General features: G+C 54.3%; 1 protein-coding gene across 31 annotated transcripts in view; it reads right to left on the bottom strand.

The window, feature by feature from the left end:
* Positions 1 to 23,192, bottom strand: part of ARHGEF10L (Rho guanine nucleotide exchange factor 10 like) — a 247,907-nt gene that overhangs the window by 207,589 nt on the left and 17,126 nt on the right. For 26 of the 31 annotated variants that reach the window (XM_075906145.1, XM_075906159.1, XM_075906160.1 and 23 more), the window contains exon 1: positions 18,786 to 19,046. The exons of 1 other annotated variant lie outside the window; for it this stretch is intronic. The gene's annotated coding sequence lies outside the window, so the exon portion shown is untranslated. Of the gene's footprint in view, positions 1 to 18,785; positions 19,049 to 23,192 lie in introns of those variants that run through there. 4 more of the 31 variants (XM_075906175.1, XM_075906176.1, XM_075906178.1 and 1 more) reach the window with 3 other exon arrangements.

The raw sequence follows: 23,192 nt of genomic DNA, 5'->3' as shown, positions 1-23,192 counted from the left end.
GGGAATGAACTCCGTGCCTGAGGCCCCACAGTGGGAGAGAAGTCCTACTTCTCTATGGGTATGTCTACACTTGCAGCCTATTTCAGAATAGGGCTGCAAATGTAGGCATTCGGAATTGCAAATCAAGCCCGGGATTTAAATATCCCGCACTTGATTTGCATCTTCCTGTCTGGGCGCCATTTTTTGAAATTTACAAGCCCGGAATAACTGCCTGCGTCTACACGTGGCAGTGAAACGAGCGTTCGAAATAAAGCCCTATTTTGAACTACCTGTTATTCCTCTTGCAATGAGGCAACCTAATCATTTTGGCTGCCCTCTGCTGGACCCTCTCCAATGCGTCCACATTCTTTTTGTAGTGGGGGGCCCAGAACTGGACACAATACTCCAGATGTGGCCTCACCAGAGCCGAATAAAGGGGAATAATGACATCTCTGGATCTGCTGGCAATGCTCCTCTTAATGCAACCTAATATGCCATTAGCCTTCTTGGCTACAAGGGCACATTGTTGACTCATATCCAGCGTCTCATCCACTGTAATCCCCAGCCTCTGCAGAACTACTACTTAGCGGGTTGATCCCCAGCCTGTAACAATGTTTGGGATTCTTCCATCCCAAGTGCAGGATTCTGCACTTGTCCTTGTTGAACCTCATCAGATTTCTTGTGGCCCAATCCTCCAATTTGTCTAAGTCACTCTGGACTCTATCTTTGCCCTTAAGCGTATCTACCTCTCCCCCTGGCTTAGTGTCATCTGCAAACTTGCTGAGGGTGCAATCCATCCCCTCATCCAGGTCATTAATAAAGATATTGAACAAAACCAGTCCTAGAACCGAACCTTGGGGCACTTCGCTAGAAACCGACCTCCAACCTGACATCAAGCCGTTGATCACTACCCACTGGGCCCGGCCTTCTAGCCAGCTTTCTGTCCATCTTACTGTCCATTTATCCAATCCACATTCCCTTAACTTGCTGGCGGGGAGATACTGAGACGGCAACAGGAAAGGCGCAGGGAACCTATGGCCTGGATCCAACCCCCGGCTTCCCTTGACCTGGCCCACCTGCGGGAGGTGGGGGGATGAAGCAGCAGCATGGCAGGTGCTTCCCCTGGGGGGTGGGGAGGGAGCAGCTCCCCACACTGTGGCTCTGCCTCCCTGCCCCCAGCCAGAGAACAGCAGAGCAGGGAAGCTCTGTCCCTGCTCACGCCTGCAGGCTCCAGCCCTGTCCCTCCCGCTGGCCGGGAATCACAGCCAGCGAGAGGGGAAAGGGTGGGAGCTGCAAGCACAGGGTGGCGCAGAGCCGCGGAGCCACGGGTCCCCCCCCAGAATGGCACCAAGTAAGCACCCCAATCTCTGCCCCGTCCCAGACTTTCCTGCCCTCCCAGATCCCACAGCTCCCCCAACCCGCTCCTGCGCCCGACCTCCCCCTCCAGGCACGCTACCCCAACCCGCTCCTGCGCCCAACCTCCCCCCACCCAGGCCTCCTACCCCAGCCTACTCCTGCACCATACCTCCCCCCCAGACTCCCCAAGCCTACGCCTGCATCCTGCCTCCCCCCCCAGACTCCCCAAGCCTACGCCTGCACCCTGCCTCCCCCCCAGACTCCCCAAGCCTACGCCTGCACCCTGCCTCCCCCCCAGACTCCCCAAGCCTACGCCTGCACCCTGCCTCCCCCCCAGACTCCCCAAGCCTACGCCTGCACCCTGCCTCCCCCCCAGACTCCCCAAGCCTACGCCTGCACCCTGCCTCCCCCCCAGACTCCCCAAGCCTACGCCTGCACCCTGCCTCCCTCCGAGACCCAGCACTCACACCCTGCTCCTGCACTCTACCTCCCTCCCAGACCCCACCCCCTTACCCTGCTTTCTGGCAGCCCCCTCTTGCATACCGAACCCCCCATTTTGGTCCCACTCCAGAGCCTACGGGGGGCCCCACTAAATCTACTAGCCCTGGGCCCCTACAAGAGTTAATCTGGCTCTGAAGGAGCATCAGCAACCCTCGCCCTCTCCCCCAGTGGGGCTGCAGTGTGAGGGGAACCCTGGTGCCCCAAGCTGCACGAGTGAGGTGAGTGGCTCTTTTTTTTTTTTTTTCTCCTTCTCACTTGTGTGTGGCACCAACCCTAAGGACGCTCCCCACCACAGCAACAGGGAGTTTCCTTGCAGGTCGTATCGGGAACCCAGCCAGAGCAGCAGCAATCGGGCGGGTACCTCAGGGAACACACACCTCAGGCGGCTTCCTGCCACGCTCCATCAACCCAGCCCCTCGGCCACCGCAGACAAGGTCGGCATCTTACCCCGGCCAGGGGCAAGCATCGCACGTGACGAGGTTCTGCCTTCCTCCCTCCCCCCGAGACACAGCTCCCCAGCACTCACGGCTCGGTTAGCGACTGCTTTTAGCGGGAAGCAGTTGTGACCTCGGGCCTACTGCCAGGATTGGAACCCACAGGGCGATTCCAGCATATTTACCACACTGTGCCCTTCCTCAGTTTCCCCCCATAAACCCTCGTTACACCTTCGGCCACCCACGCATCTTCTCTCCTGGCTTGTCACTGCGCCTTTCACTGATCCATAGACATTCATCCTAATCTCCCTACCACCTGGTGTAGCCACGCCACCCAAACACAGCCCGTTTATTCAGACTCCGGCCTCTCATCCTCGAGAATTCCCTCCACCTGAGCAACATCTTTCCTGCACCAACGTGCCCAGCAACATAAGCAACGCCGCCCATTCTGGGTCAGAATCTCGTTTCCACCAAGACCCCGGGACACCATGCCAGTAATGCAAGGGGCACACATTACAAGGGTAAATGGGCCGTGGTGTAAATGAAAATGAGTGTATTTATTTATTTTAAATATTTTTGCCCCACCTCTCTAAAATATTCGAGGTGGCTTACAAAAAAAATTAATACACAATACAAATATATATAAAAATGGAAAAATACGAGATGCCGGAGGGACATAAAACCTGCTGAAAACGTCTGGAGAGGAGGAACAAAGGAAATGAAAATTAATGATTTAAATGAAAATTAGATCCCTGAATGCTAAATGCTTCCCGATACAGACTGTCATTGCCTTGATCTAATATGCCGCTGTATGTACAGCCCAGTTCTCACTTTATTTTGCCACCACGTGTATTGCAAGTTCTTCTCTAACATGCCCTCTGCTATCACTGCTCGGTCATTTCCAACACGGACTGTTTTCCAAGTCCCGGGGGGGGGGAGGGAGGCGTGTTAGTCTGTACCTTTAAAAACAATGAGCAGTCCTGTGGCAACTTAGGGTTCGTCTACACAGCAACACTGTTTCGAAATAACGTAGCCCATGTCTACACAGCAGGCAGTTATTTCGAAATAATGTCGAAATACTGTCAAGCCTGGAGGACGTCTTACTACTACTCCTGTAACCATCGTGGTACGAGGAGTAAGGGAAGTCGGAGGAAAAGTGCTCTATTTCAAAATAAGTGCTGTGTGGACGCTCCCAATTTCGAAATAAGCGACGCAATTGACATCGCTCAATTTGTATCGCTTATTTCAAGTTAAGCCCTGCTGTGTAGACCACACTTAGGGTGTGTCTAGACTACATGGCTCCGTCCACGGAGCCATGTAAATTAGTTTATTCGGCATAGTCAAAGAAGCGGGGATTTAAATAATCCCAGCTTCATTAAAATAAACATGGCCGTCGCACTGTGCCGACGATCAGCTGATCCGACACAGCGCAGATCTGTCGACTGATCTGCAGTCTAGACGCAGATCTTTCGACTGGGGAAGCCTTTGCCGACCGATCCCTTATGCCTCGTTTCAGCTGATCATCGGCACATCGAATAAACTAATTTACATGGCTCTGTCGCCATGTAGTCTACACACACCCTTAGACACTAGCCAAACTATATAGGATCATGAGCTCTCACGGATAAGACCCACTTCATCAGATGCCTTCCAGATCAGCGGTTTGGATTCCTGCTCCCTCAAAGGATCAGCTTGCAGTTTGCCAGCTCAACTCTCCTTTTGTTCTTCCCAGCTTGTATTTTCAGACTTGCAAGCTGTCAGACACAGCCTCAGCAAATACAAGACTAATACCCTTGGAATCCCTTCGGCATTGATCTGCCAGTGTCCTACGGGGCTCCAATAGTTAATCTAGAATATGGCCGGCCGTCAGGAACATCAGGGCTTGGCTTCATAGCAGTGCCATTCAAATGGAAACCCCTCTGCACTGGGAAAAACGTGGCAATCCAAACAATGTGTTTGATATCAGAAAATCACATTTCCGCCTGCACTAGACAGGATCTGGCAACGTAGCAGGACACAAGTGTTGCCTTTGGTTTCTGGGAACTTCTTTGAACAAGGCACTGAGACTTGATAACGAAGTATGGAAACTGGTCCTGAGCACAGTCCCCCACCCCCGCACAGCTTCCCATTAAACCCCGAAATGCTTCTCCCCAAACCCCGAAGCCACCCCACTCCACCAGCCAGCACGGAGCTGCCAATCCCTAGACAGCATAACAAGTATGAACAAACTAGTTTCCTCAGTAAAATGCGACCTACTCCACACGGAACCTGAACTCTGATGCTCACTATGGGGTAGCGAGGTGTCTCTCACTCTGGGTACGTCTAGACGGCGGCGCTATTTCGGGATACGTCCAGTATCCCGAAATAGCGTTTTCCACATCTTCCTAGTGCACCCGTTATTTCAAAATGCAATCGAAGTAACAGGCGTACTATTCTGACGTCCCGGTAAACCTCATTCCACGAGGATTAGAGGAGTTGTCGGGAAAGCGGTCTATTTCGCTGTGTAGACAGCGCCACATTTTGAAATAGACTCTCTCGAAATAAGCACGAAACAAGCTTAGGAATTTGCGTAGCTCAAATTGCTTTGCTTATTTTGAGCTAGCGCCGCAGTATCCACGCAGCCTCCCTCCCTCCCTCCCTCTCTCACTCACTCACATACACACAGTTACACGTGCTTCTGCACCTTCCTCGTATCAACCAGGATTCAAAACCTAAGGCAGCGAAACACCTTTGGAACCAAGACCAGACGCAGAAAGGATCTTGAAACCTCACAATGGAGTCTGCTCTCTTGAGATTTTCAGCTTGATGTTTGAAACCAAAGAGGAAGCCGTAAGTGAGTGAGGCTACATGGGTGAGGCCACATCTGGAGCCTTGTGTCCAATTCTGGGCCCTCTCTTACAGAAAGGATGTGGAGAGGGTCCAGCAGCACATGACCTGCAAGGAGAGGCTGAGAGATTTGGGCTTATGAAGTCTGCAGAAGAGAAGAGCGAGGGGGGATTTGGTAGCAGCCTTCAGCTACCTGAAGGGGGGTTCCAGAGAGGATGGAGAGAGGCTGTTCTCAGTGGTGGCAGATGGCAGAACGAGGAGCAATGGTCTCAAGTTGCAGAGAGGAAGGTCTAGGTTGGATATTAGGAAAAACTATTTGCCTCGGAGGGTGGGGAAGCACTGGGATGGGTTCCCCAAGGAGGGAGCGAAATCCCCATCCATGGAAGTTTTTAAGTCCCAGCTTGGCAAAGTCCTGGCTGGGATGACGGAGTCAGGGTTGGTCCTGCTGTGGGCAGGGGCTGGACTCGATGACTCCTGAGGTCTCTTCCAGCCCTGGGATTCCAGGATTCGAAGGGTCTGATTAGAGAGGTGCAGCGGAATCTTGCGCTAAACCTGTTGATTCCCCTTTGACACGTCATCGTTGTCCCCGGCGAGCCAGGGGAGCACGCGAGGCCTAACGGGTTTCATCTGCCTCGGAGGAGACTCGGGTTTTAGAGTCGAGGGGAAACGTTCTAACGACAGGGACGGGTAAGCTCTGGAATAGGCTGCCCGGGAAGGCTGCAGAATCCCTGTCACTGGAGGCATTTCAGAGCAAGTTGGACCAACGCCTGTCAGGGAAGGAAGGGCGACATGTGTGGGAGTATGGGGGGGGGGATTCATGCCCCCAAACTCCATGGGCAGGAGGGGCAAGGCGCCAGCCAGCACCCGGTGGGGCTAGAGTCTCTGGGCATCTCTGAGCAGGGGGGGCTTGGTGTCCGCTGTCAGGATCCAGCTCCCGCCTCCCCCCCCCAAGCAGTGATGGGAGAAGCAGAGAAACACGGCCCCAGCACCTCTTGAGACCCCTGCCAGCCCCACTGTTCTATGCTTCTGACTTGAAGACGAGCTCTGTGTAAGCTCCAAAGCTTGTGCCTGTCAGAAGCTGGTCTAATAAAAGCATCTCTCCACCCACGCCGTGGCTCTGTAAGCAGACACCAAAAGCCAGGGCCCAGGATGGAGAACAGCAGAGACGGGTGCTGACAGGTGACAAAGCCACAAAGCTGCTTGCTCCCGCGACTGAACAAGGAACTCTGTCGCAGTAAGGCGGCGTGTTCGCTGTCTGGGGCACTCGGCAATCAGGCAGTGGAAGAGACCGGAAAAAAAAGCAAGTACGGTACAATCCGGTGCTAAAGATACACTACAAAAAGGTAAAGAACCTTTACAAATATTGACAAGGTAAGGAGACCATTGTCTCTTGGTGCTCCCCTGTCTGACTGTATCCGACTGTCATCTCTTGAGCGGCGCTCAGATTGTGAGCTCCCCTGTGGTCGGGAACCCATCTCTTTGTTCTGTGTTTGTACATCATCTAGCACAGCGGGATCCTGGTGGTCCCTCAACGCAAGGATCTCAGCAGAGTTCAATCCTTAGGATCTTTTGGAAGCAGAGCACTTGAGCTAGAGGAGTTAACTCCATAAACTAGAAGCAGTAGTAAGCAGCTATTCGTTATTTCAATCAGCCACTAGAGGACACAGCACACAGTCAACTTGTGGAACTCCTTGCCAGAGGATGTTGTGAAGCCAAAACACTAACAGGGTTCAAAAAAGGAGCTAGAAACATTCATGGAGGATAGATCCATCAGTGGTTATTAGCCAGGAAGGCCAGGGAAGGGGTCCCTCACCTCTGTTTACCAGAGGATGGAAATGGGAGACAGGGGATTTACCACTTGGTAATTGCCCTGTTCTGTCCATTCCCTCTGGGGCACCTGGCATTGGCCATTGTTAGAGGACAGGACACTGAGCTAGATGTAGGGCCATCCTTAGGGCGGTGTGGGGCCCAGGGCAACCCCTCCTGCCACAAGCCCCGCTTCTGCTCCGCCCCCACCCCACCCCCTCCTCCGTTGCCCAAAGCCCCCTCCCCAAGAGACGTGAGCAAGGGGGCCTGGCACGGGGGGAGGGGAGAGGCAATAGGGATGAGACCCCAGCCCGTTGCCGCTGCCACGGCGAAGCTGAGCACAGCCTGCCGGGAGAGGGCCAGGGCAGAACACGCTGCTGGCTCTCTCCGGCTCCCGCCACCATGGTGAGTGTGGAGTGGCCCGTCCCCGGCTGCTGCCCTGCGCCAAGTTCCCCAGTAATCCCCTGGGCCGCCCTGGGACCCGTTCACAGGGACCCCCAAAGCGCAGGGCCGGGAGCAGCCACCCCAAACCGTCCAATGGATGGGACCGCTCTGCACTGCCCCCTGCAAGAAGCCCGTAACTTGTGGCTGAGCCGCAGCACACAGCCAAGAAAAACACCCGCCCATTCCCGGGTTAAAGGACTCGGGAGAACAAGAGAGAGCAATGGGGGGAGGGGAGGGACAGAATCAGAAACCGCCCTCCCTCTCTCCTCGACATCCACAGAGCCTGCCTAGGGCCCCGGATCCTCTGCGGGGGTGGGGGGGGGGGGGGGGGCGCTGCAGCTTTTTCTAATTGCCCCCAGCCACCCTAGATTAACTTCATCCTGCCGTGGCCACAAAGCTGGCTTGCTGGACCAGGCCTCCTCCAGGAGCCTGTTGTTTTTCCACATCCGTAAGCCACGTGATTGAAGCTGCACAGCAGCTGAAGCCAGGGAAACAGTTGTGATAATAAGCAAAGATTGGGTGGCCGGGACAAGCCAGCCGTGGCCTCCCATTCCACCGAGCAGCCCCTGGTAACCAGGGTCAGCTCTCAGAACACAGTGAAAAGGGAGCGAAAAACTCTCGGGTTCCGATGGAAAGTTTTTAAAGTTTGATGGGGAAGCTAAACAAAAGGCCATCGAAAGGCAGAGACGGGCGACAACCGGCTAATGGACAGTCACCATTATTTAATCATTGGCTTCACTGTTTATCTGACGTCTCATTTTCCTCCAGCTTCTATGCCTGCATATCCCCTGCATTCACCCCGGCCTGGAGCAAGCTCTATTCTCAATCAGCTATTATTATATCGCACTCATCACGGAATATCCGAGCACCTTCCAACACTGTATTAAGCAACAGCAATACACAGCTGACTCTCCTCCTCTCCCCAGAGGGAAAACCGTGTGACATGGAGAGTCCTGTGTGGTAGGGGGGAGTTTTATTTGTATTTGTTTAAAATGCTCATGGCTGGGTATTAGAGAAGGAAATACATCCCTTGCTGTGTAATACAGTAGGAAAGGCCGGAGACGTCTACCTTGGACGTGGAGCAGAAAATGGTGAGGTTTGTGATAGTCCTTAGTTCCTGGGGGAATTCATAGTCGTGCACAGAGCCTTGCACGAATACATCTCACACAACACCCGTGGCGACACACAAACGCCGGATGTCCCTTACAGAACTTGGACGCCTGCCCCATTGGTGTCTGTGACTCAAGTCAGTCCGCCAATCTAGTGTGAGCACCCAAATGCCACGTGAGCCACGTCAGCAGCCAGGGCTTCAAATCCTCTGAGCCCCTCCCAGCACCCCAACACACAGAACACCCGCGGAGCCAGCGTGAGCATTTGGCACTGGACCCTCCGACTGGAAATGCATGTTCCCCCCAGCCCTTCACACGTTCCTGCTCCCCCCGCCGTGTGGTACGTGACACGCAGAGCACATCTCGCGATGCCTGCATCATGCTGCCAACCGGCAGATCTGACTTTCTGAACCCCGCGGCGCCTTCCTGAGCTGGGAGGAGAAGCCGGTCACGTGCATTTGGATAAATCATGCAGGTGCCTCCCCCAGGCTTCACCGGCCGCGAGGTGGCTGCGAACCCTCGCCTAGAAACCCTACTGCCACCGCCCCACAAGTGGAGGCAGAACCTACATGGTACACAGCCTTTGCACCGAGGGGCACTTCGCCCGCAGCGACTAGACACTCAGGCTACGTCTACACTGGCATGATTTTCCGGAAATGCTTTTAACGGAAAAGTTTTCCGTTAAAAGCATTTTTGGAAAAGCGTGTCTAGATTGGCAGGACGCTTTTCCGGAAAAGCACTTTTTGCAGAAAAGCATCCATGGCCAATCTAGACGCGCTTTTCCGCAAAAAAGCCCCGATCGCCATTTTCGCAATCGGGGCTTTTTTGCGGAAAACAAATCTCTGCTGTCTACACTGGCCCTTTTGTGCAAAAGTTTTTCGGAAAAAGACTTTTGCCCGAATGGGAGCAGCATAGTATTTCCGCAAAAGCACTGACAATCTTACATGAGATCGTCAGTGCTTTTGCGGAAATTCAAGCGGCCAGTGTAGACAGCTGGCAAGTTTTTCCGCAAAAGCAGATGATTTTGCGGAAAAACTTGCCAGTCTAGACACAGCCTCAGGGTTGGCGCCCATCACCGTCGACTGTGGATTCCAACAGGAAGAGAGCAAGGCCAGTGCAGAGCGCGAATGCGAACCCCACCCTGAGCTCCCGGTGGAAACAGGAAGCCTTTGTTCTTCATTTTGAAACCTGCTGCGGGTGAATGTCTCCTCTTCCAAATGAAGGGGTGGAGGGCAGCAGCCAGAGTATTCTCTGGGTCAACAATATAACAGTTCTGCCTATGCACCCGCCGTCCTAACCGCCTCTCCAGGCCCGGCAGCTGTGCCAATGTGACAACAGGAGGGCTCCTACGTAACCTCTGTGTGCCTGGAGGTTAATAACACGCCTTCCCGCCCCGTCTATGCAGACTGGAGGCTCTTTGGAGCAGGGACTCTCTCTTGTGAGGTGCTAGGCCCCCCCATGCAAACGCTGGGGCCCCCATTCAGCTGTAACTCCACCTGGACTTTCCCCCTGCCCCCTGTTTTCTGCACTGGAAGCAACAGCGCTCTTCTGGGTGAGCCTGCCTTGCTGGGCAAAACCGATCGGTCATCAGCTGGGCCTGGCTATGGTGGAGGGTTCACGTGCTTGCACCTGAACGAGACATGCAGGCCCAGCATTCACAGGGTCCCGTGGAGGGGACAGAAACCCGTCCTGCCTGCTGGAGGCACAGAGGAGTAGGTGTCAGAGGGGAGAGCCGATGCTGGAGCAGGAGCTAATGACTCTGTCGGAATCCCTTTTGGGAGCGCCTGGGGTGCACGCCGCTGATTAAAGGGTGCCGCACGGTCCCTGCTCTGCACTAGGGGTGGTAGCTATCGGGTAAGAGACTAGTCGAGTAACCGCATGAATTCGATAGCTGAGTCGACTATTCTATAGTCCCTGGAGGGTGGGGCCAGCAGCCAGTGCGGTCTGGCCCCCCTCCCACTCCGCGCTGCTGCCTCTCTATCAGGCGGGAGCCAGGCAGTGAGGGGTGCCAGGTGAGAGCCAGTCTGTCAGGGGAACCAGTTTAAAGAACAGCTCTCCACACAGACTGGCTGCCTGTCGCCCAGGGCTCTTGCCTCTGATACAGAGGCAGCAGCATGGGGGGGCAGCAGCCCCTGTCTGGGGGAGGGGAGCCCTGAGCTCCCTGTGGACAGAGGCTCTTCTGCCTCCCATGGAGCAGCCTCTGTTCTCGGCGAGCCTGGGTCCACTGTAGGCAGAGGCTGCTGCCGTAAAGCAGCTCTGTCCACAGCGAGCCAGGGCCTGCCACGGGCAGAGGCTGCCTGATAGGGGAACAGTGCGGGGGAGGCCAGGGGGAGGGAGGCGGGCAGCACCACAGAGCCACGGAGCCAGTGCTGGGGGGAACCAGCTTTTAAGCCGGCTCCCCCCAGCACTGGCTCCTGCTTCCCCCCCTTGCTGCCTCTGTGGCAGAGGCAGCAAGGGGGAGGAAATGCGACTTGTCGAGTAAATTAGCCGATATGCCTGGGCTTACGGGTTAATCATCTACTCGACTCATTCACATCCCTACTCTGCCCCCATTCAAAGCCCTTTCACTGCGCATTTGTGCAGGTACCACAGTGCGGCCCGACTGGCCTTTGGATGCAGAGACAGACGCGCCAGAGGACTCACAGGCGTCTTAACTCCTGCTCTTGGTCCCTTGGTGCACATGTCCGTCCCCTTTCCCCCAGCACCAGGGCGATCCAAGGCTCATGGAAACCAAGGGAAAGACTCGCCAGCAGCTCTGTATCAGGCCCGAATACCGAATGGCGTCTGCCTTCACCAGGGCCCCTCATACACTTGTTCGGCTGACTAGCGGGTCACAGCCTTCCTTGCCTTGCCTTTAATGGATTATCCTACCTCTGGGATCCCCCCTGAGCAGATGGCTACGCTCCGCAGTCCCCACCTCCTTGTCTTTGCTGTTCCCCTGGTGTTCAGCTTTTTTTTTTGTAAGGCACTTCCTCTGCGGCACTGTCTGTTGACAAGAGACACAGGCTAATGTTTACCAGTCTGTCTCCTAGCTGGTACCTGGCAATCCCACTGTTTATCCTCATTAGAATTAAGGGCAGACTCCTCTCCACTTCTCTGCCCTCACGCTCTGGCTCCAGGCTACTGTTTCTTAAAACACACTCATCAAATTGCACCTTGCCATTTGTAAACCGCTTTGCTGGGTCTAGTTCAATAATTCTTTGGAAGCCTGAAACGCAAAATGTGTGTCATCCCTTCCAAATGGGGCTTCCTCCCTTACATAGACCCTCTATGGAGTGTTATTGTATTTTTATAATGGAAATTGCCTATCTTCTAGAACTGGAAAGGACCTTGCAAGGTCATCAAGTCCAGTCCCCTGCCTTCACAGCAGGACCAAGTACCATCCCTGATGAATTTTTGCCCCAAATTCCTTCCACAACAATTGAACTAACAACCCTGGATTTAACAAGCCAATGCTCAAACCACTGAGCTATCCCTCCCCCCATAGGGTCCTTATTTATCTAGATTCATAAACATTCTACAAAGGGCATCTTTAGACCTATGCTGTAATCTAGGGCCCAGCTCCTCAAAGTATGTAGGCCCCTAACTTCCATGGAAACCATCTGAAATCGATTGAATTTACAAGCATAAATGCCTTTGAGGTTCTGACCTGTGTGCCTAGTTCATCGGTTTAAGACAGAGCTACTCAACACACAGCCCACGGGCCACATGCAGCCCATGGGCCGTTTGTTTGCAGCCCACGGGTAGGAGCAAAAACCAAAAAGTCAATATAATGGTCTTCTTTTGATATGCGTTTTAGTAGTTAAATTCCTGGACTGTCATTAGAACATAAGAGCGGCCAGACTGGGTCAGACTAAAGGTCCTTCTAGCCCAGTGTCCTGTCTGCTGACAGTGGCCAATACCAAACGCCCCAGAGGGCAGGATCACAACAGGTAATCCTCACGTGACCCCTGCCCTGTCTCCCACTTCCAGAGAAACAGAGCTAGGGACACCATTCCTACCCATCCTGACCTAACCTCCATGAATCTAGCTAGCTCTTTTTTGAACCCTGTTAAAGACCTAGTCCTCACTGTATCCTCTGGCAAGGAGTTCCACGGGTTGACTGTGCGCTGAGTAAAGAAAACCCTCCTTTTGTTTGTTTTAAACCTGCTGCCTATTCATTTCATTTGCTGACCCTAGTTCTTATATTATGGGAATAAGTAAATAACATTTCCTTATTCACTTTTTCCACACCAGTCATGATTTTATAGACCTCTATCATATCTCACCTTAGTCTCCTCTTTTCTAAACTGAAAAATCCATGTCTTTTTAATCTCTCTTTATATGGGACCGGTTCCAAGCCCCTAATCATTTTTGTTGCCTTTTTGTGAACCTTTTCCAATGCCAATGTATCTTTTTCAAGATGAGCTGACCACATCTGTACACAGTACTCAAGATGTAGGCGTATCATGGTTTTATATAGAGGCAATAAGATATTTTAGATATTTTCTGTCTTATTCTCTATCCCTTTTTTAATTACTCCTAACATTTTATTTGCTTTTTTCACTGCTGCTGCGCACGGAGTGGATGTTTTCAGAGAACTATCCATAATGACTCCAAGATCTCTCTCGAGTTAGTTGTAGCCAAATTAGTCCCCATCATATTGTATATGCTCATTGCTCATTAGAAGTGCTGTCATTGGGTGGAAATCGGGTAAATATTGCATTTTATTAATATCAGCAGAACTGACTTCAATGGGGCCTATGTGTTGTGCAGTCTTGTTTTAATTTTTGCATGCATGCCCGTCAGCGTGAAAGTAGCTATTTACATATATTTGTATATATATTTGTATGTCTATGCAATCACACTTAAGGTGCGGCCCTTGGCATGTGCTGTGAGTATCACTGTGGCCACCGGGGCTTCCAAAGTTGAGTAGCTCTGGTTTAAGATGACCTACCACAAATCCCTTTCCAGTATTGCCCCACCCTTACAATTCACTGCCTACCCTATTTCCAAATGCCTGAGAGAAAATGTTTACCTTGGCCCGTACCCTGGAAAGCACCAGACTCACTCTGTTTTAGTTTCCATGTGCTCCCTTCAGCTCCCGGATCTATTATTGTCACGCGGCTCATCACAAGTGCAGGGCCGGTGAGTAATTTTTAAAAATAAAAGTGCAGCATTCTTTCCAAAACACTTTGCGCGTTCAGTGGATCCAGCTCACTGAGACTTTGGGCTGGCAAATCAGCTATGGCACAGGGAGTTGGCCCAAGTTTCCCCTTTATTCGGCTCTGGTGAGGCCACATCTGGAGTATTCTGTCCAGTTCTGGGACCCCCACTACAAAAAGGATGTGGGTGCATTCAGGGGCGGATGAGAGTGCTGCGGGGCCCAGGGCAGAGCCGCAGGGCCCCGGGCAGCGAAATTTTGTGGGGCCCCCCCTTTGATACGGCGCATGCACCGTGGCGCCACGACGCATGCGCGGGGCCTCGGGAAGCGCGGGGCCCGGGACAGCCGCCCTGCTCGCCCTGCCCTAAATCTGCCGCTGGATGCATTGGAGAGGGTCCAGCAGAGGGCGACCAAAATGATTAGGGGGCTGGAGCGCATGACCTATGAGGAGAGACTGAGGGAGTTGGGTCTGTTTAGTCTTCAGAAGAGAAGAGTGAGGGGGGATTTAATGGTTGGTGCCGGCATGTGCCCCAGGGCCGGGGCTGGGGCTGCCCGAGCGCCTTGTGCCGTGGGCCTGGGGCCAGCGCCGCTGCCCGAGCCGCGCGCCTGGGGCCAGCACCGGCGCCGCTTGAGCGCCGTGCGCCCGCATGTGCCCCGGGGTTGGGGCCTCCCGAGCACCGCGCACCCGGCGCCGGTGCGTGTCACGCACCTGGGGCCGGCGCCTCCTGTGCACCGCGCACCGGGGGCAGAGCCGGCCCAGGTTGTCGGCGGGCGTGCACAAATGCCCCAGCAGGCGCCATGACGCCCGGGGGCACCGCGTTGGGGACCACTGTTCTGAGGTCTCTTCCAGCTCTATGGTTCTATGATTCTAAGGTCCACGAATCAGGCAGTTCCCAATTAACACCACAGAACAGGGATTTATTCATGCCTGGGCGCTGGGCAGGCTGCCTGGGCGGGGCTGGATTTCGCCTTTGGTCAGGTACACTACAGCCACAGTAGACAGGTCCCAAGCTTGACGCCTTCATTCTGATGAGGCCCCTTTAGCTCTTTAAGATTTGTACAAGCCGGTTTGGTCTTTTCCCCTTCCCCCTTCCTCCAGCATCACTAATTTGATTAACTTAGTATACAAATTGAGAAAGATCCAACACAGAACGAGATCTCGGAAGTATTTCAGTGACATGATCTAGCAGCTGGAAGTTGAAGACAGACAAACCCAAACTAGAAATATGGTATAACAAGGGCAATTTGCCATTGGAACCGCTTAACAAGGCTTGGGGCGGAATCTCTATCACTGGAAACTTTTAAATCAAGACTGGATGATCTTCAAAGAGCTCTGCTTTTGTTCAAACTAGGGACGTAACAGTGTAGCTGATTAACCACTACGCAAAAGCTTATAGGTTAATGCTGTAGACTACATGCATTTCTCCCCCCTCCCCCTGTCAGGAAATTTTTAGCAGGTTGGCCGGCAGCTTGGCTCAGTTCTGGCTTGCACAGGGTCAGGGACCTACCCCCACTGCAGCTCTGTGTGTATTAGGAGCCAGCCGGGCAGCCAACCCGGCTCATGTCAGGACCAGGAGCTCAGCCCCCTCCCCTAGACAGGGACTGCTGCCACCCCACATTGCTGCCTCTGTATCAGAGGCAGCAGCGGGGGGCGACAGGCAGCTGGTCCGCGAGAGGAGCTAATTTTCAAACTGTCTCACCTCCTGGACCAGCTGTCACCTGTACAGAGGCAGCAGCACAGAGTGTCAGGGGGCTGCTTGGAAGTCCAACCCCACCCCCGGGGTCTATAGAATAGCTGAGTGACCGATAAGGATTCATGAAGTTAATCGACTATTCAATTAACCGGTATTTAACATCCCTAGTTAAAACAGGAATTATGCCAAGGAATACGGCCTGGTATGCAAGAGCTCAGATAAGTGACTGCAAAGATCTATTCTGACTTGAGAATGTTTGGAAAAGCACCAGTATCTTAAGTCATGTTTGGAGCTGGTTCCAGCAACAACTTTAAGTGGTTTTAATCACATCTTCCTGCTGTATTAAATCATGCTAAACTTCAACCAACGGGTGAGCTGTTATGGTGCGGCACAGGCAGACCTCGGCAGGATGCAATTAGTACTTAACTGGACACAGAGCTAGGGTTTGTGTCATATAAGCACTTTCCCAGTCACATCTTTAGCTATACGTGACAGGGTGTATAACTGGCCCCGAGGGGTAGCCGTGTTAGTCTGTAACTAAAAAACAATGAATCGGCCCATAGCACCTTAGAGACTAACACAAAAATGGAGAGGGTATCATGAGCTTTCCTGGGCACAATTCACTTCTTCAAATGAATGGGGCAAGGGGTCCAGAGGTGCAAATAAATATCAGAAAAAGAGGAGAGAGGAGAAGGGAAAGAAAAAAAACTTATCAGTTAAAGTGTCCCTGATAAATGAAGCTAATAGAGTGGTCTGTAAGTGCTGTTTACTTAGCTTGGATGGGCCATTATATTCAACACCCAAATGACATAAAAAGCTTAAGTATCGGGCACTTACAGCCCACTCTATTAGCCTCATTCAGCACGGACACTTTAAATGACCATTTTTTTCTTTCCCTGTCACTCTCCCCCCTTTGTCTGCTATTTATTTGTACCTCTGGACCCCTTGCTCCATTCATCTGAGGAAGTGGGTTGTGCCCACGAAAGCTCACAATACTCTCTATATTTTTGTTAGTCTCTAAGACTGTGTCTAGATTACATCCCTTTTTCGACAGAGAGATGTAAATCAGGCACTTCGAAATTGCAAATGAAGCCGGGATTTAAATGTCCCACGCTTCATTTGCATAATCACGTCATGGCTCTCTTTTGAAAAAGCGCTATTTTGAAAGTAAAACCACAGTCTAGACGCGGTTCTTTCGAAAAGGGAAGGCTTTTACGAAAGATCCCGTAAACCTCATTTAAGCAGAGGTATTTAAGCATGCAGAGTAACCCTTTGTAAGAAACCATTCAAAATGAAGTGAGCAATTAAAACTCTACAGCCACACACAGTCTATGAACATGAGAACAGCCATAGTGGATCAGACCAAAGGGTCCATCTAGCCCAATAGCCTGATTTTAGAATTTATGAGAAAGAGCCAATATCTTAAGCCATGTTTGGAGCTGGTTTCCAACAGTGGCCATTGCCAGGTGACCCAGAGAGAGTAAAGAGAACAGGTAATCCTCAAGGGATCCATCCTATCTGTAAAGAGGGGTTGTACCACTTTAACTATCGCCGATGGAAAATCTCTATAGTGCATCCACTTTAAAGACAATTATACCACTTTAAAGGCCCGGGTATGATGATAATATTGTGGTCAGAAGTCACCAGTGTGGTGTCCTGACAGGTATCTTGCTCTGTTCACTGATAATCATTCGGCTGTGTGGTTTGCTCCCCCTGTATACTGCACGGCTGTGTCTAGACTGGCAAGTTTTTCCAGAAAATCAGCCGCTTTTCTGGAAAAACTTGCCAGCTGTCTACACTGGCCACTTGAATTTCTGGAAAAACACTGACAATCTCATGTAAGATCGTCAGTGATTTTCCGGAAATACTTTGCTGCTCCCGTTCGGGCAAAAGTCTTTTTGCGAAATACTTTTGCGCAAAAAGGCCAGTGTAGACAGCACAGGACTGTTTTCCACAAAAAAGCCCCGATTGTGAAAATGGCGATCGGGGCTTTTTTGCAGAAAAGCGCGTCTAGATTGGCCACGGATGCTTTTCCGCAAAAAGTGCTTTTCCGGAAAAGCATCCTGCCAATCTAGACGCGCTTTTCCGAAAATGCTTTTAACGGAAAACTTTTCCGTTAAAAGCATTTCCGGAAAATCCTGCCAGTGTAGACGTAGGCCACATGTATTACACAGGTAGCCAGCACAGCAGACCACAAAATCAGATAAGGGACAAAGGCAGCTGAGCCAGTAATAGTTCCCTGGATCAGATGTCTACAGCAACGCTAAGACTGAGCCAGTGACAATGGACCCAGCTCATTTGGTGGCAGGATCCCCACTGTCCCTTAGGGACAACCCCCTTAAGATACAAACAAGTTACATGTCACTCCCGACATATCAGGGTGCCGCCCTCTGATGCATCTCGCTCCCGCCCATTGTCTTGCCCGGGGTGGTTCAATCCAAGCAGCGCTTGTCAGCATGCTGCCATGCTGGACCCCGCTCAGAACTTGGGTCCGTACGTCCTTGTTATCTGTGGGGAGTGTGTTGGGACCAAGATACCTCCTAACAAAGTGTCCTGTGGCCATCGCTCTGGAACAGGCACCGCACCGCCTGTGCCTCTCATGCAGGAACGCGTCAGCCCTGTTCTCGCCAAAGTCTGCAAGCAAGCCTGCCTCTTGCTCGCAGTTCTTGGCCACTTTTGCCTAGGCCTCAGGCCTGAAATACAAGGGCTTAAGTTTTAGGCTCGCCTCTTACTACAGCTATACCTTATCCCCATTTCAGAGAATAAGTTCTACCACGAGAAGGCACCTCTATCCCCTCTCACTGCATCGGCACCCGGGGTTGTTCCGCTTTAACTCTTTCATTTAAAAACAAACCGTCCCACGCAGCCACCATTCACTCCGCGTTGGCAGAAAAGCCACGGACACACCGGGCCACGGAAACAGAACGGCTCTCTCGCCCCACGGCTGAGCTCTTCACAACACACAAGGGCCACAGGTGGATTACTAAAGGGGGGCATCTATCGGTTCTGGCTGGAGAGCAGCTTCCCAAACTCCCCTTCGCCTAGGGGGCTGGCCTGGCCCCTTGGAGCCACATTGAACAGCCGTGAAAACGTTCAGAGCCCAGGCTAAAAAGCAGGGCTATTTTCCTGTGCCTTCCTTGGCCAGCCTGAGTGTTTCCAATCCCTGGCTCTGCCAGCCCCTCCTCGCAAGGGGGGCTTGGCCCAGCGATTTGCGCACAATAGCAGGGAGGAGGCGACCTCACCCTCCAACAGACGCACCCATGGGCCACCCACCAGACATTCAACCCCCCCGCCAGAGCCAGACGGGGTCTGGGTGAGCAGGGCAGGCTGCCTCCCCTCTGGCTTTGTGTCTGTTCCCAGCCGGGGGGGCAAGACGGGCGCTCCCCAGGGCTGGGCTCCGGAGCTGGGGGAGCCGGCCCCGCGGTCTGGTTCCCGGGGGGAGGCTCCGCAATCCGGCCGGGAGAAGCAGGGGGGGGTCGCCGCGGTCACTTACCCCGCTCCGCGCCAGCCTTTGTTGCGCGCTTACAAAGGAGCAAGCGCCCGGCTGCAGCCCACGCTCCGCGCGCCCCGCCGGCTCCACGCGCGCCCGGCTCCTCTAGGGCTCCCCTCGCGGGCCCGCTGCCATCGCCCCCTTGCACCGCGGCACCGGCTGCGCCGCTCCCCGCTCGCGGCGGCTCCCCCAGCCAAGCCCCTCGGCGGCTCCCCGGGCCAGGAGCCTCCCGCAGCCAATGGCGGAGCGCGACTGCCCGCTCCCGGCTGCGCGGCCGCTTGGCTCCCGGCCGCCGATGAATATTCAGGAGCGCAGCCCAGGGGCGGTGGGCGGCCGACGTCACAGGCCCCAGGCCGGGGAAGGGGATCGGCTCCGGTGGGACTCCTGATGGGCACCGGGCGGGTCGGATGCAGGCCCCCTCTGTGCCGGTGCAATGGCTCCGCTGCACCTCTGCTCCATGGACTGCTAACCCCCCCCCCAGCACCTCTGTCCATGGGCTGCTAACCCCCCCCCCCCCCCCAGCACCTCTGTCCATGGGCTGCTAACCCCCCCCCCAGCACCTCTGTCCATGGGCTGCTAACCCCCCCCCAGCACCTCTGTCCATGGGCTGCTAACCCCCCCCCCCAGCACCTCTGTCCATGGGCTGCTAACCCCCCCCCCAGCACCTCTGCTCCATGGACTGCTAACCCCCCCCCAGCACCTCTGTCCATGGGCTGCTAACCCCCCCCCCAGCACCTCTGTCCATGGGCTGCTAACCCCCCCCCCCAGCACCTCTGTCCATGGGCTGCTAACCCCCCCCCCAGCACCTCTGCTCCATGGACTGCTAACCTCCCCCCCCCCAGCACCTCTGTCCATGGGCTGCTAACCCCCCCCCCCAGCATCTCTGCTCCATGGGCTGCTAACCCCCCCCCCCAGCATCTCTGCTCCATGGGCTGCTAACCCCCCCCCCCAGCATCTCTGTCCATGGGCTGCTAACCCCCCCCCCCCAGCATCTCTGCTCCATGGGCTGCTAACCCCCCCCCCAGCACCTCTGTCCATGGGCTGCTAACCCCCCCCCCCAGCACCTCTGTCCATGGACTGCTAACCCCCCCCCAGCATCTCTGTCCATGGGCTGCTAACCCCCCCCCCCCCAGCATCTCTGTCCATGGGCTGCTAACCCCCCCCCCCCAGCATCTCTGTCCATGGACTGCTAACCCCCCCCCCCAGCACCTCTGCTCCATGGGCTGCTAACCCCCCCCCCCCCAGCACCTCTGTCCATGGGCTGCTAACCCCCCCCCCAGCACCTCTGTCCATGGGCTGCTAACCCCCCCCCAGCACCTCTGTCCATGGGCTGCTAACCCCCCCCCCAGCACCTCTGCTCCATGGGCTGCTAACCCCCCCCCCCAGCACCTCTGTCCATGGGCTGCTAACCCCCCCCCCCAGCATCTCTGCTCCATGGGCTGCTAACCCCCCCTCCAGCATCTCTGTCCATGGACTGCTAACCCCCCCCCCCAGCATCTCTGCTCCATGGGCTGCTAACCCCCCCCCCAGCATCTCTGTCCATGGACTGCTAACCCCCCCCCCCCAGCATCTCTGTCCATGGGCTGCTAACCCCCCCCCCCCCCCAGCATCTCTGCTCCATGGACTGCTAACCCCCCCCCAGCATCTCTGTCCATGGGCTGCTAACCCCCCCCCCCAGCATCTCTGCTCCATGGACTGCTAACCCCCCCCCCCCAGCATCTCTGCTCCATGGACTGCTAACCCCCCCCCCCCAGCATCTCTGTCCATGGGCTGCTAACCCCCCCCCCCCCAGCATCTCTGCTCCATGGACTGCTAACCCCCCCCTCCCAGCACCTCTGCTCCATGGGCTGCTAACCTCCCCCCCCCAGCACCTCTGTCCATGGACTGCTAACCCCCCCCCCCCAGCACCTCTGTCCATGGACTGCTAACCCCCCCCCCCCAGCACCTCTGTCCAAGGGCTGCTAACCCCCCCCCCCCAGCACCTCTGCTCCATGGGCTGCTAACCCCCCCCCAGCACCTCTGCTCCATGGGCTGCTAACCTCCCCCCCCAGCACCTCTGCTCCATGGACTTCTAACCCCCCCCAGCACCTCTGTCCATGGGTTGCTAACCCCCCCCCCCCAGCACCTCTGCTCCATGGGCTGCTAACCCCCCCCCCCAGCACCTCTGCTCCATGGACTTCTAACCCCCCCCAGCACCTCTGTCCATGGGCTGCTAACCCCCCCCCCAGCACCTCTGTCCATGGGCTGCTAACCCCCCCCCCAGCACCTCTGCTCCATGGGCTGCTAACCCCCCCCCCAGCATCTCTGTCCATGGGCTGCTAACCCCCCCCCCAGCACCTCTGTCCATGGGCTGCTAACCCCCCCCCAGCACCTCTGTCCATGGGCTGCTAACCCCCCCCCAGCACCTCTGCTCCATGGGCTGCTAACCCCCCCCCCCCCAGCACCTCTGCTCCATGGGCTGCTAACCCCCCCCCAGCACCTCTGCTCCATGGGCTGCTAACCCCCCCCAGCACCTCTGTCCATGGGCTGCTAACACCCCCCCCAGCACCTCTGCTCCATGGGCTGCTAACCCCCCCCAGCACCTCTGTCCATGGGCTGCTAACACCCCCCCCCAGCACCTCTGCGCCATGGGCTGCTAACCCCTCGCCCATGCAACCCCCCCCCAGCACCTCTGCTCCTTGGGCTGCTAACCCCCCCGCCCCCACACACCTCTGCTCCACGGGCTGCTAACCCGTGGAAAACTTCTCTTTTCCCAAAACATGCCCTGGGAACCATAGCGAAGAGAGAATCTTGGCTTTTGAGGGCTCAGCTCAAGGGGTACGTCTACACTAGCCCCCTAGTTCGAACTAGGGAGGCTAATGAGGGCGACCGAAATTGCAAATGAAGCGCGGGATTTTGGAAATTGACTAGCCCAGAATAACCGCGTCTACAGGCGGCAGGTGAACGGAAGATCGAAGTAAACCCCTAACTCGAATGAGCTGTTATTTCTCGTGGAATGAGATTTAACCACTAATTCGAGTTAGGGGTTTACTTCGATCTCCCGTTTGCCTGCCACGTGTAGACGTGGGCAGTTATTCCGGGTTAGTCAATTTCCAAAATGGCGACCACCCAGGAACATGCTAATGAAGGGCGGGATATTTAAATCCCGCGCTTCATTTGCAATTTCGGTCGCCCTCATTAGCCTCCCTAGTTCGAACTAGGGGGCTAGTGTAGATGTACCCAAGGTGAGGTGGAAACCTACATCTCCACCTTCGAAGGCAGAAATACCTTCCTCGGTTATGTTAATGGCTTAGGACTTGTCTTCACTGCCCCTTTACTGTGCTGTGACCTTCTTGGTCAAGGATCTGAAAAAAGCCATACCCACCGAGAGCAGCAAGTGACAGTGCTGTGAAGCACCGGTGCAAACAGTCTTCCAGCGCAGGGAGCAGTTAGCTCCTCTCCTTAGCTACCATGCTGTGAGAGCTGTCTCCCAGTGCTGGTGCCAGGACCCCACTGCCACGGAAAAGCCCTGCCACAGAGGCGCATTAAACAGAACAGTGTAGACACAGCTTCAGAAAGTGCACTTCTAAAGTTTGCAGAAAATACCAAACTCGGAGGGGTTGCAAATGCTTTGGAAGGTAGGGGTAAAATTACAAAGGATCTGGACAATGTGGAGAAAAGGTCTGAAATAAAGAGGATAAAATTCTATAAGGACAAATGCAAAGTGCTCCACTTAGGAAGAACCCAGCAGTTGCTCCCACACACACAAAATGGGAAATAACTGCCTAGAAAGGAGTACAGCCGAAAGGGATCCAGGGGTCATAGTGGACCACAAGCTAAATACGAGCCAACAGTGTGACACTAGCTATGTCTAGACTGCAGGCTGCTTTTGGAAGAAGCTTTTCGGGAAGAGATCTTCCGAAAAAACTTCTTCCGAAAGAGAGCGTTCACACTGCCAAAGCGCATCGAAAAAGTGCTGAATGGACGCTCTCTCGCATGTAAGCTCTGATTACGATGAGCAGAGTGGCCACCAGGGCACCTGTGCTTTTTCCTCTTTCCTCTTCTTGTGAAATAACTCTCTCTTCCCCATCCACACACATATTTTTCCGAAAGAGCTCTTTCAGAAAAAGGCTTCTTCTGAGGGAAAACCCCTCAGTTCTTTCGATTTTTTTTTTTTGAAAGAATGCGATTGCAGTGTGGACATAATTGAAGTTTTTCTGAAAAAACTCTGCAGTGTAGACATACCCCCTGTCGCATAAAACGCAAACTTGATTCTGGGATGCATTAACAGGACTGTTGTGAGCAAGACTATATGAGTCAACAGTGTGCCCTTGTAGCCAAGAAGGCTAATGGCATAGTGGGGTGCATTAGGAGGAGCATTGCCAGCAGATCTAGAGAAGTGATTATTCCCCTTTATTCAGCTTTGGTGAG

This window comes from Pelodiscus sinensis, chromosome 23 (assembly GCF_049634645.1).
Source record: "Pelodiscus sinensis isolate JC-2024 chromosome 23, ASM4963464v1, whole genome shotgun sequence".
Lineage (NCBI taxonomy): Eukaryota > Metazoa > Chordata > Testudines > Trionychidae > Pelodiscus > Pelodiscus sinensis.
This window is presented reverse-complemented; position numbering and strand designations above follow the sequence as displayed.